At 35.9% G+C, this 14,526-nt stretch overlaps 1 long non-coding RNA gene across 1 annotated transcript in view; it reads right to left on the minus strand.

The window, feature by feature from the left end:
- Window positions 1–2,133: 2,133 nt before the first annotated feature.
- Window positions 2,134–14,526, minus strand: part of LOC122717145 — an 83,516-nt gene continuing 71,123 nt past the window's right edge. Inside the window, exon 3 of the long non-coding RNA XR_006347156.1 lies at window positions 2,134–4,749. This is a non-coding gene — a long non-coding RNA (uncharacterized LOC122717145). The remainder of the gene's footprint in view (window positions 4,750–14,526) is intronic.

Raw genomic sequence — 14,526 nt, forward strand, 5'->3', positions numbered from 1 at the left:
TCGTACGAACTAATACTGATTTATGGGCCGCGTTAATTCGAGATCATCTGCCGATTGTAAATATACGAAGTGTAAAAAATGTATTTTTGAAAAGGCCGCCAGATAACACGGAAAACGGATTTATCTGATTTACAGCCCGGGTAGTACACGCGGTTCCGCGGGAAACTTATTGTGAAATTTTTCCGCGGACTCTCGATTCTGATTTATCGAATCGAGATCCTTTACCGAATTTATTTATTTATTTATTCGACGTTTCGACGTTTGCGCGAATAGTTGTGAAATAGTTTCGTCTCGCATTCCGCGAAATTCTTCGAACGGGGGGAGGCTGATTACTCGCGATTAATTATTCGTGGATTATTCGATTTTTGGGTTTTGTTTTGAATTAAAAAATATTTCCAACTTTCGTTTTTTTTTTTTTCTCTCTCTCTTGAAAAATATTCTTTTCTCGCAGGAAAGAGAAATTTTGATAAATATAAGCCTCTGGAAAGAATTCATTCAAATATTCGCGTTTCTTTTGATGTTAATTATACGCTTTTTAATATCTGTTCTTAATATCGACGAGATTCGAATGGTTTCGAGGAATTTTCTATCTTCAAATATTGGTTACACGTTTCTCAACAAGATTGAGGAAATTTATCAAGATCTGCTTTTTACCAAATTTTCCATCCTCAATGTTGATTGATTAATTTCTCAACGACAAAAACTAATATCCAAATTATTCCTTTTTGCAAAAAAAAAAGAAAGAAATCAAAGAAATCTACATACATTTAAACACGAATATTTCAAACTTTCTATCTTCGATATTAATTAAATACAAATTAGAGAAATCCACGTACAAGACTTGCAAATTTTTCAACGAGACACGGATTAATAAAAGCATTTATCGACAAAAATTAATATCCAAATTATTTCTTTTTCCAAAAAAAAAAAAAAAAAAAAAAAANAAAAAAAAAAAAAGAAAGAAACCAAAGAAATCTACATATATTTAAACACAAATATTTCAAACTTTCTATTCTATCTTCGATATTAATTAAATAAAAAATACAAATTAGAGAAATCCGTATGTACAATTAAAGAATTTGCAAATTTTCTACTTTCAAGATTAATTATCCGCCAACGAGAGAGAGAAAGAGAAAAAAACACATTCTAATCCTTTCATTCGTGGACAAAAATTCTCATCGTATTTCAAGAAAACACAAACTGAAGAAATCCACGTATAAACACAAAACCTTCCCCACATCCAAAAATAATAATTCCATCCATCCACTACTTATCAATTATCCACATTTCAAAAATCCACTTGAGCAAAAAAATACAAAATAAAATAAATACAAAAACTTCCACCAAATTTTCTACTTTCAACTATCCAAGCATTAACTATCCTTAGCAAAAGAATTTCACTCCAATCCATCATTTATCGATCACAAACTGAAGAAATCCACGTATAAACACAAAACCTTCCCCACTATATACTATTTGAACAGTTATTATTCCAATTTTTGTACTTTTAATCATTTGTTTTCTATCATTAAAAATTTTGTATTTAATTGATGAAATTGTAAATCCATTTTTTTCTATTAAATCAATTGGCCATCAATGATATTGATCATACGAATACCCTGAATTTAATAATATTGAATTCGATTCTTATATATTGAACCATAGAAATTTAAATTAATTTCGATTATTAGAAACTGATAATCGTATAGTAATTCCAATAAGAATTCCTTTACGATTAATCACTTCATCAACAGATGTAATTCACTCACGAACTGTTCCATCATTAGGTATTAAAGTTGATGCAGTACCAGGACGTATTAACCAATTGAATTTAATTATAGAAAACGACCAGGAATCTTTTTTGCTCAATGCTCAGAAATTTGTGGAATAAATCATAGATATTTATACCAATTATATTATTGAATCAACTTCATTTAATTTTTCCTTAAATTGAGTATAATATAATATAATAATATAATAATATAATAAATATAATAAATAATATAATAAATTGAGTATAAAATATAAAAGATTAGTTAATTTTAAATGTAACATTATATTTGTCAAACTAAAATAAATTTTATAAATTATTTTTTAAAATTTCATTACATGAAATCTGAAATTTAAGAGTTGATCTTTTAAATCAAATATAATATACATCCGAGAATAATAATTCCATCCATCCAATACTACTTATCAATTATCCACATTTCAAGAAAACACAAACTAAAAAAAAATTGACGCAACTAAACAAAAAGACTTTCACTTCAAATTTTCTACTTTCAACTATCCAAGCATTAACCATCCTTAAATCCACCATTTATCGATCACGATAAATCATCGTCCTTAACATCAATCATTTTATCTCATTCCAAAGAAAAAAAAAAAAAAAAACACACACACACACCCAAAGAAATCCACGATTTCCCACTTTTAATTATCCACTTTTAATTATTATAAAATTTAATTATATTTATAAAACAAGCGAAGGCAAAGTTCCATCCAAGAACGAGGATTTCATTGGAGGGGGAGGGGAATCGTTTCTCTTTAAGGCCTCGTCAAATTTTTCCCAACCCTTAACAAGGTTGTCCCGACGCGGTTAGCCGTTAATCCGACCATCCAAATTCGCGTCCAACGATATTCGACCCTCTTTCCCTTCCATCCTATCCCCGGTTTCGGTTCTACGCGTTTGGTTTCGGTTGTACGCGCACACACGTATACCCAAACCGCGGCTCGAAGGGGCTCGAAGGAGGAGGAGGGATGCAGATGAGATTGGTATCTCGATGCGCGTAATCGTTGGATCTCCGGGAGCAGGACAATACCGGGTGTTCTCCAGTGTTCGGGAACACTCAAAACATCGCGCGACAATGGCGCAGAATGGGCGACAGCTGCCTGACACGCTGCTCTCCCGCGAGCCTCCCCCCCCCTCTCTCTCTTTCTATTTATCTATCTCTCTCTTTCTCCGTTGGCGCTCGACGGGACGAGGAAGAGAACGAGTTCATTGTTGGACGAGGTTTCAAGTTTTGATGGAAAATTTTTTGGAATATATATACACCAATCACGTGATGGAAATTTTTAATCATGCAACTTTTAAAGTTTTCGAACAGAAGTCGTCGAAGAGTATCTATAAGTTTATTTATTTGTTTATTGTATTTTGCTCGTTTTGTATTACTAGATTTTCAGATTCGTGCTATTATGGATAACAAAATATTTCTCTATTTCGATGATTATATACGATTGTGAGGTTGAAACTGAAGATTTGGAGACGCGTGTCCAATGTAATTCGTAATTTAAAATTATTTCCCCGTTCAAAATAATCCATCTTTCCCCTTCTCCTCCAACTAAGAAAGTTAAGCTTGGACTGAATCAAACAACGGAAACAGACTCGTCGAATTTTCCAATCCAATCCAAAATTAACCCAAAATTATTTTCAATATTCAATATTTCCTCTCCTCCTCCTCCTCCTTCTCTTTTTTTCTTTCCTCATCCTCGAAAAAAAAAAATGTCTCGAAAAACCGAAGTGAAAGCGGGGTTCCATTCTCACCGGGGGGGGGATAGAGGGCGGCCTCTCCCCTCCCCTTTCCCTTCCTCGGCCGTAAAAACCGAAAATCCGCAGATCGGCGATCGCCGATAAACGAAAATACAGCTGCGGTTTGCGGTCGCACGATGCAGCGCCTGCCATCTACCAGATCCTCCGCCCCGATTAACGAGCCGATTTTGTGTATTTTGACTATTAGGAGTATTGGGCCGTAATTTGCCGAGCATTGTCGGGGCCCGTTGTCGGGTGGCGCGGCGACGAAAAATTCCCCGCGTCTTCCTCGCCTTCCTCGGCGGGAGGTGCATCCGAGGGAGGACGAATTCCCTCTCTCGAGAGGGGGATTCGTTGTTTGCGGTTGTTGGCAGGTCTCGCTCTCCCCTGTCGGGGAGGGGGACCATTGTCCATCCGTCGTCCAAGGGGATTCGAAATCCAGGGGAATTTGCGCGGAATTGTGTTGAGAGTTTCGTGAATTATTACAAGAATGGAAGAAAGAGAATTTTTCTACGATAATTAATAGATATAAGTAGATATAATAAGTAGTAAATTGTTATAGAATTTAAAGTTCACTGAAATTTTATATATATATATATATATATATGATTTCATTATTGAATGTTGTCAGCAACATTACTATTTCATAATCGGTAGCTATTTCTTTCTCTTCGATACACGTATTTCAAATGTTTTATAAACAGATACGCGTATAATTAAATATATATTCATTCAGCTGAACCGGTATATTTTATTTATTGTTTTCCAGTCAACATAGATATAAGATAGAAGTAATTTTAAACTTTCTCTCCGAGTAAACTTTCCTTCCCTTTCTTTTCCTCCCTTCGAAACTAAAAAAAAGCAACGCCCTCGAAACTCCTCTTCTTTTTCTTTCCCTTGGAGAAGGTTATAACAGGTATTATTCCTTCCTTTCCTATTTCGAAAACGAATACAATAATCGATCGGACGAGGAAGGATGAGAGAGTTTGGGAGGGGGGGGGGAGGGGAGGATGTCGTACGTTCGGTTATGTTGGGCTAGGTCCCCCCGTGGGGACTGGTAGCAGCCCGATGGTTAGCCGTAGGTGGGCAGCGCGACAATATGGGGATGGTATCAATCTCGACACCTGGCCGATTCTCCTCAACGGGCAAGTCACTCTGGTAATTTATTTTCACGGCCACCCCGCCCACGCGCCTCCTTATTTGGACCAAACGAAGATTCCCTGAAAAAAAGAAGGAAAGCCTCTATTAACCACCTTTTCATTTAATCGTGGATTAAATAAAAACCTAGATCTAACCCTCTGTTATTCTGGGGGAGGGGGGAAAGGTGTGGCAAGACGGTAGCCAAATCAACGCGTCGCGTTGAACACGGTCTCCCCTCTCCCTCTCCTGTCCCTTCTTGGGGATAACAGGATGTCCTTTGATTGCTCTCTTGTTGGACGAACGTTCGAACCAAGGGCCACGAATTTCTACGAGTATTAACATTTTTCAATATGAAAAGCTCAAGGGGTCTTTCGTGATCTCCGAAAGAGAAATCGAAACGTTGTTTTCGTATATATATTCGTCCAATTTTAAATAGCTATTATTATATCTCGAGAGCTGACATTTAGTGGTTTATTTAAGAAAATTGTAAGAAAAACTCGTGTGATTGTAATGACATTTTCGGGATACTTTTACTTGTTTATTACTCGGGAAGAAGCAAGAAAAACAAGTTACGAGTAAAGTCTGTGTAATTAACAGTAGCCATTGTCAAAGGCTTGTTTTCAAACGTTAAAAACGCGCCAACAAGACTCCTCGAAATAAAGGCACTTTGATTGAAACGAATAACAATAATATACATATATATTAAAAATTCTCGAACGTTAGGTTAAAACAACGAGGTCGAGGAGGTTCTCAGAGTCAGGTTGTTGGAGAACGTCCGAGAGGGTGAGAGACTTGAACTCGACGAGACACGTATTAATTAGAATTAATTACAACGACAAGATATATATATATAACTGGTTACATCCTCGACAAAGAAATAATTTCTCAGGCGGCCGTCTAATTAGAAGAGGGGGATAGGGGACAAAGCCCTCTTTCTTCCTCTCGCTTTGTGCACCGTTTCGTGCAAACTCGCGTGAAAGCTTGTGTCAAACAGGAAGAAGAGACGTCTCCTCGCTTTGATCATCGTGGACGTTGGAAAAAAAAAAAAAGAAAAAAGAGTAAAAAAAATATATATATATATATATCTCCAAAAAGCGTATAATAATAATAATAGGAGGAAAATTGAGGAATACCCTCGTGGCGAATGGGGAAAAAAAAAAAAAAAAAAAGGAATACGCGAGTTGGAAGAAATGGCGAATGAAACGAGGAGGGGAGGAGGGAAAGCGAATGGAGAAGAGAGAGAGAGAGAGAGAGAGAGAGAAAAGCTGGTTTCCTATGACGGGGCATGAGCACATCGTGTCCCGTCGTCCTCGTCGTCTATGCAGATACGCCGAGCTGATACGTTTCAAGCTCCCGGTCTAGCCCCCACAGATAGAAGCGATATTATTCAGCTAGCCTCCTCACTAATTCCATTCATTCGCTCGAAATGGAGACGCTGGGAGGGAGAGGGGAGGGGAGAGAGAGAGAGGGCAGCAGTACCGGACCCTAGCATTCGAGGAACGTGCCCTGGCACCCCTCGAATCTACGCACCACCCCCTTTTTTATTTTTTTTTTTTTTTTTTTTTTTTTACTTTTTTTACTCTTAATCTCTTAATAGTCGTTTGGATATTTATTGTGTTATTCTTCGTGACAGATTTCGTGTTACGACTCTTTTCAATCGAAAGGACGAAAGTAGCGATTCGAGGCGAGATTTTGTTTATGTATATTAAGTTGCGAGTTATTTATCGTCTGCCACGCAGATTTTTCTGAGAATAGCCAATAATTATTATTTTGCATTTTTTTTCGTTACGCGAGTCATCGAGTTCCAAATACCAGTGAATAACGTTATATAGCATATTTTTATTTTACGACTCTTTTCAATCGAAAGGGCGAAAGTAGCGATTCGAGGCGAGATTTTGTTTATGTATATTGAGTTGCGAGTTATTTATCGTCTGCCACGCAGATTTTTCTGAGAATAGCCAATAATTATTATTTTGCATTTTTTTTCTTCGATTCTTTTTCAATTCGATCACCTCTCTTGTCGTAATAATTTGTAGTAATTTGAATTACTGTCCAATCCGTGTATCTCGTTACGCGAGTCATCGGGTTCCAAATACCAGTGAATAACGTTATATGGCATATTTTTCATTTTTATTTCGTAATTTTATTTTATTTTTTTTTTTCTATTTTATTTTAACGCTCTGTATAAATTTTTATTGAACGAGTTGAAAAAAAATATATATATATGTACATATGTGGCTGTTAGTCTATTTAAAAAATGAGTATGGTTATATGAAATAAATAATAAAATTTTTTGGTTTGGAAGATGAGAATAACTGTTGCAAAGGAACATCATCATCTTTGCCTTTTATTACTTCTTCCTTTCCATTGCCAGACTCGTCTTCAACTACTGAATCACACTATCTGGTAATACATTGATCCTAACAGCATTCTTATCTTTTCCATAAAACATCGACGGCTGCATCCCTTTAAAATTCAAGTTCTCCCCAATTGAGAATAGAGAGAATTATATTATATGTTACATATATTTCTACATTTTTCATATATTCATTCCTTGCATTCTCTTTCCTATATTATACAATTAAACGCAATTTTATTATTTTTATATTAACGAATTCAACAATAAATAAATATACATGTAATCCATACAAAATCTCAAAATCTGTTCTCCCAATTCTCCAATATCTTTCAAGCCGCTGTGCGACCGAGACTCGCCCCTCAAACGTCTCAAAAATCTCAAAAAAATCTCAAAAATCCGTCAAATTTCCAAATTATTGGAAAATCTGTGGAAACGTTAACAACTCACATGACTCTAAATTTATTCGTATTATTCCATGTAAATCGTATGGCGTATAGAGAATTCGATAAATTTATCCGAAAATGAGGCCAACTCGTTTCTGAGCAGATGCGAATTACACGGGCGGTGTTTGGATCGCCACGGGGGGTGTCTCCTCCGCGTTACGTCCTTGCCACGTAACCCTCGTTAAGGGGTTTCTTAATGGGCACAGGCCCATTCCTATTCGATAGTTTACCGGAGGAGGACTATCAACCTGCCGCCTTACTAATCCCGCCACTGTTTAACCTCGCCACTCTTACTCGTGTAATGGCTCCGCCAATCATTGAAAAATCTATCGAAACGATGGACAGAAGGATGGTTCGAACGAATGGGAGGTAATTCGAATTGTTTCTTTGTTCTTGTTAAATTAACGTTGCATTTAATTACGTGTATATATGGGATAAGAAAAGAAGATGATGTAAGGGATGATAGCAGGAAAATTGGAATACGAATATTTCGAATATTCGATAAAATGGAACCTTGAGGTATTCTAAAGAAACGGATGGATCGAGGAAAGAATGCTCGTTGAAATAAGAAATTACTGTACATAGGACGATCCTATCCTGTAAAATTATCCCATGCATATGGATCTGTATTGAAGTTTGAAATATTATTAATTTCTATAATGATTAATCTGCCTGTGTATTTTTGTTCAATTTGTAAAAACTTTAAAAAGAGGATTTAAAATTGTATGACTATTTTACTACACCATCGAAACGATTATTTTATTTATATATTTTTGAAAAATAATTTTGTTCAATTAATAATTTAACAAAGGGAGGATGAAAACGATGAAAATTATAATAAAAAGAAGACGTATTGCCTGTGTATTTTGTTCAATTTGTAAAGACTTTAAAAAGAGGATTTAAAATTGTATCGTATGACTATTTTACTACACCATCGAAACGATTATTTTATTTATATATTTTTGAAAAATAATTTCGTTCAATTAATAATTTAACAAAGGGAGGATGAAAACGATGAAACTGAAAATTATAATAAAAAGAAGACGTATTGCCTGTGTATTTTGTATTCAATTTGTAAAAATTTTAAAAAGAGGATTTAAAATTGTATGACTATTTTACTACACCATCGAAACGATTATTTTATTTATATATTTTTGAAAAATAATTTCGTTCAATTAATAATTTAACAAAGGGAGGATGAAAACGATGAAAGTGAAAATTATAATAAAAAGAAGACGTATTGCATATCGATCATTAAAAAAATTGCCAAAATTAAGAATTGGGAATATTATTATGTGTATATTATGACGCAAAGATTAAAATTGATCCATAAATAAGAATGCCTGGATCAAAGAAATCCGATAAATGGAGAGTTAATTTTAATATAGTTTTGCAAAGTTTTGCAAATCAAATATGGCGGTAAAGAAAGTTTCTTATGGAACGTATAAAAATATCGTATCGAATTTCTAATTTGATTTACAAAAAAAAAAAATCTTATCGATTTAAATTAAAATAGATATTAAATACCCGTTACTATAAAATTGAAGTTTGAAACGCTTTCTTAATAAATTTACAGAATATTTCCATATGATCGTATAATCTATCTTGCATATATTTTGTTCAATCTGTGAAAAGTTTAAAAAGAGGATTTAAAATTGTGATATTAAAATCGTATGACTGTTACTACACCATCGAAACGATTATTTTATTTATATATTTGAAAATTAATTTTGTCCAATTAATATATATACTCGAACCACTTGATTATACATTTTAAACAATTTGATTTGATTTGAAGTATCGAAAAATTTGTATAGATTTAATAATATAGATAGAAGTTAATAATATTTCAAGAATATTTCAATAAAAAAACAATCGAATCCTTAACGAATACCTGCAAAAATCTATCGCAAGATAACGTGTTAAGAAAAACGTGTGAGTCTCACTGAAGAGAGAGAGAGAGAGAGAGAGAGAGAGAGAGAGAGAGAGAGAGAGAGAGAGAGAGAGAGGAGGTTAAAGTAGATGCAAAGAGAACGGTAGGAGGAGTACAGGAAACGGTTGGTATGACGTAATTGGCCGATCAGCCAAGTTGAAACAACGTAGCGGTCTAATAACAGGGGAGGGAATGAATGCGCCGCGTCATCATCACCGGTGCTCTCGAGCAAGAAGGTCACACGGTTAATGTATTCAGATTTCCGTGGATGGGCGTTTATCGAAGCAAAGTGCTGGGCGTCCGCTTCTTACCCTTCGAAATTTCTTACTCCCCTCCTCCTTCTCCTGGACGAGCTTCCCCCAACTTTTCTTTTATTAAGAGAGAAATTAAAAAAAAATCAAAAATTTGTGGTAAAACTCGATCGAAAAAAGTGTGTCCCTGTGAAATACAAAGGGGGAAGGGAGGGGAGGGTGATCGAAATCGGGAATCTCCTTCGGCTGGGAGGAATCTAATTGGCCGACTTATCGAGCAGCCTGAGAGGTCTGGAGCTCTCTAAATCTAAAACATATTCGCCTGTTAAACGAACCGGAAGGTATATATGTTTAGTCGATTTACTCTGTCTCACCCCTGGGGGAGGGGGAGGCGGCGACCCTCGTGGCGCAGGGGTGTCGTCGTGCAACCACCACCACCATTCTATTACTCGTGTGTTGTACGAGGGTACGTACGTTGCACACGACCCTTATGCGACGACGATTTATTTATTATCGTTCCCGAATTTTCAGAACCGATCCGATCTCTTCAACTCGATAAATCTATCTCCTTCTACTGCGAGGGAGCGCCTGTACAGATAGAAGTTTCATTTTGATTCGAATATTTGTGATATCGTGTAATTTATCTCTCTAAGAAGAGGTAATTTGATTTTTTGAAAGATGTTTTAATATAGAAAGGAAGAAGTTTTTGTGTAACGATAATATCGCGATGGATTTCACGCTGCAATCTTCATTTCGATTCGAATATTTAAGAAGAAATAATTTCGCGATAGATTTCACGCTGGAATTTTCATTTCGATTCGAATATTTGCGATAAGAAGGGATAAACTCGAGAAATTTGGTTTTGGAAAAAATTTTTGAAAGATGTTTTAATATAGAAAGAAAAAAGTTTTAATATAACGTTAATATCGCGATGGATTTCATGCTGCAATTTTCATTTCGATTCGAATTTGTGATAAGAAGAGATAAACTCGAGAAATTTGGTTTTGGAAAAAATTTTTGAAACAAGTTTTAATATAATATCGTGATGGATTTCATGCTAGACGATGGAATTTTCATTTCAATATTTGTGATATCGAGTAATTTATCTCTTAAGAAGAGATAAACTACTAAGAGAGAAATTTAGTTTTGGAAAAAATTGTTGAAAGATGTTTTAATATAACGATAATATCGCGATGGATTTCACTAGAATTTTCATTTCAATTCGAATATTTGCGATATCGATTAATTTACCTCTTAAGAAGCTAAATTTAAAAAGAAATAAAAAAAATTTGATCTTGGAAAAAATCGAAATGGAAAAAAGAAAAAATATTTTAAAAGATGCAAGGAAAAGAAGGTACAAGGTGAAACGATACCTTGTTGCAAAGATGTACAGCCCTATATAAATATACATATTTTATATATATTTTAATATAACGATGATATCACATTTATTTATTAAAAAAAAAAATTCCTCGACCGATAATCTTAATTTTTATTTAAATCGGGCTGATTTAAATAAAATTAGAATATAAGAAATTAATTACACCTGCCAGCGAGTACACGAATCAAGCAACAAAGAAGAGGACACGAGACGCACCTGTCATATACTACAAACCCCGTTCAATCTTTCCCTTCCTTTCGCAACTGTCTTTCTCGCGGAACCTTCCTTTACAAATTCGCCCGAAAGAAACCACATACATATATATATATATATCGAATCGACGGGCGACGAAGAAAACCTTCCACTTTCCTCTATTGGATCGATTCACGCCGCAGAGAAAATGCGAAAGAAACCTCTCTCCCCCTCCCCCTCCTTCCTCGATACGAGACTGGAGGTCGACATTCCGTCCCGGTTCCCGCGCCTCGCCGTAAGAATACTGGCTCGCTGAGATAAGAGTTATCTGCCGGCCTCCGATACGATAGAGCCCCTGGGTATTCGGGGTGTTCGCGGCGTGTGCGCGTTCGTCGCACACGTGGCACACATGCAGACCGCCGCTGCCACTTCCCCTCCCGCTTCCCCTCCCGCGCCACGGTACGGATACGCGGGGGCGCCTTTCTCCTCTTCTAGGGTGTTATGAGCCATTGTTGGGCCGTGATGCATCGCCTCGTAAATATTGTATCGGGGCGGCAAGTAGTTTTTCCACGATAAACTTTTACCTTCTCTGCCCGGCCACGGGAGGGTGCAACCGCAAGGAACTGATTCTTCAGTTTTTTTCAATGATGATGGAAATTGGAAGCAATTTTCACCCGCTTTTTCTTGTGAATAATCTTGCGTTCTTTTTTTTTTTTTTTTTTTTTTTTTTTGGTAACGATGGAACCATCGGTGAGCCGTCGAATTCAATCTATCACCTCGTCCGTTATTTTTAGAGAATATATATTTTGTAACAAGCCTTATTATATATACTTAAGTTCAAAAAACTCGACTGACCAATTTCCAACACCGAGTGAATTTATTTCCTCTTCGCTCGAGAAAGAAAGAGACACGAGAACGAGAACAAAATATGTATATATAAGGGAAAATTTCCTTATACGAAGACTGTCGAAGATTTCCAAACGAATTTTTTAATTTTTATTTTTATTATATTTTTTTTTTTTTGGTGGAGAAAAAGCGAGTCGCGGACACTAATGCTCGCGGCTCGCTAAGTATAAAGCCGGGCCCCGGAACGGTTTTGTCCCTCTTGCTGAGTAGCCAGCGTAATCTTCGTCGATGCTATCTTCGTAGCCAACCGCACGGACTATAATTATATCGGATCCCCGAGCCACCGCGTATATTATTATTAATATACTTACTTGGAGCGGCCGCTCGTACATGTGTAACACGTTCCCCCGTGCACGTTCGAGTTTCCCCTCGGCTTGGTATGGGTTCATACGTGCCCGTAGCACAATGGACGCCCGAGGACGGGGGTGGAGCCGAGGGAAGGAGAGAGGCCCTATTTGCATACGGATCCACCCTGTAGAATGTGGATCGGTCGTTCGCTCCTCTACAGGGTGTTCCAGGAGGAAGCGGAGTTGAGAAATAGTTAATATTTAAATAATTAAATAGTTAATAGTTGAAAATGAGCTTGTTCTCGAGTTAATTAACGTTTGTTCTGTAACAGGATGTTATACATAATTCGAATTATAAATTATCGAAGTGATTTCAATTATTCAATTTTCCCCATTTTTCGAGAAAGAAATTTTGGATCGGTTGGTTGGTTGAGTGGCAATTTTTAAGGATTCTTTTTTAAGGAAGATGTTCGGCGAAACGTTTGAGAATTGGGATTCTATTATTTTGGTGAGAACGCGATACTAGCGCCAAGTGACAGTTAACTCAGGTATTTATTAATTTACGTGTTTTTCCAGATATTCGAAATTATACTTCTCTATAAAGCGTAAAGAAGAAGTATTTATATTTTCTTAATTCTTCTCTCAAAATCAAGAGATTAAGAATCGTATAATCGTTGTAATTACAGTAATCTATGATACATTTTGAATTATTCAATCGAACTTATTCTTTTGAGAAAGGAATCGAAGACATCTCGACGAACAATTTTCGCGTGTTGAGTGACAGATTCATTTTCACCAGAGCGGACGACAATTCGCTTTTTTCCAATGGAATTCCCGTGTCTTAAGATCCTTCAATCAAAGTCCAACCTCCCTTATCCAACTTTATTCCATTTCGACTTGGAAGAGAAAGACGAATCTTAAAAAGGGGGAGGGGAAAATTCTTGGTTCCGAGAAGAAATTTTATTAAGGGAGGAGGGATGGATGCATGCGATGCACCGACGCCTGTTCCTCCGTTTCTCGGCCATCGTTTTGACGTTTTCTCGACATATTTTGACGCATCATTCTTCCCCAAATATTCCCAGACACCGACCGACCCTTTTCCATCCATGCTTCGTCGTGACAACCTTTCTTGACCACTGTCAACCCTCGAAATCGAGGCAATTCCTAGGGGATACCTAGGACCCTTACCTCTCCTTTACTAAACGCCTGTCCTCCTGATTTGAATTCCTTTGATCATGGCGTATATGTGGATAATATATATATGGGATTAATGAATCGTAGGTTTTTGGTTCTTCGATTATTCGTCTCGAAAAGAGGTCTCGAGAGATCAATGGATTTTTTATCAAGTATTTTTATTATCGTAGACTTTTTGGGGACTTTTTGGGAAGATGTAGATATCTTTGTAAATTTGAATGGAGTCAACGAAATATTCAAAATATAAATTTCGCCTCTTTGCTATCGCGTATAATTTTGTAACTAATATTCACAGTCTATTAATAATGGATGTAATTAAATTTTAATATGGTGTCTGTAATTATTTTAGAATTTAAACTTTTATCGTAAAAGATTAGAAAAAGTTTCACTGTAATTAAATAAATATCTATTTACATCCATCTCGCTCAGATTTCTTCAAAATTATTAAAACTTTAATTCATAGAGTTATTCGTAATTTCAATTATTAAAATTTCCCCAATCCCTTTGAGATTGTCGATTACAGGAGTTGATTTTGAAAGTATTGAAAATTTGCAGTGAACGTTCTCCTTTTTATCTTTCTGTCCTCGAATCACGCGAGATTCTTGATTATTAATTTTTTCGAAAGAAGGGATTTTCGATGGAATTAAAAATATTATAATTTCGATACCTTCTCCTTTTTATCTTTCGAAGGATACGAGCAGAGTTGTTAAATTGAAAAAATAACTCGAGTTAAAAATTTCGAATAAAGTGATCACTTATTATTAAACCTACTCGAATATAATATTTATTCTTATTCCATTTGCAGTTATTGCAACTTTTATTTTATCCCCCGTCCTGATGAGGCGACGTCAAAAAGTTTCATTAAAAATAGATAATAATAATTAAACTGTAGCCAATAAAAAAATTCGTGG

Source organism: Apis laboriosa, unplaced genomic scaffold (genome assembly GCF_014066325.1).
Source record: "Apis laboriosa isolate Shangri-la unplaced genomic scaffold, ASM1406632v1 scaffold4_cov146, whole genome shotgun sequence".
NCBI classification, from domain to species: domain Eukaryota; kingdom Metazoa; phylum Arthropoda; class Insecta; order Hymenoptera; family Apidae; genus Apis; species Apis laboriosa.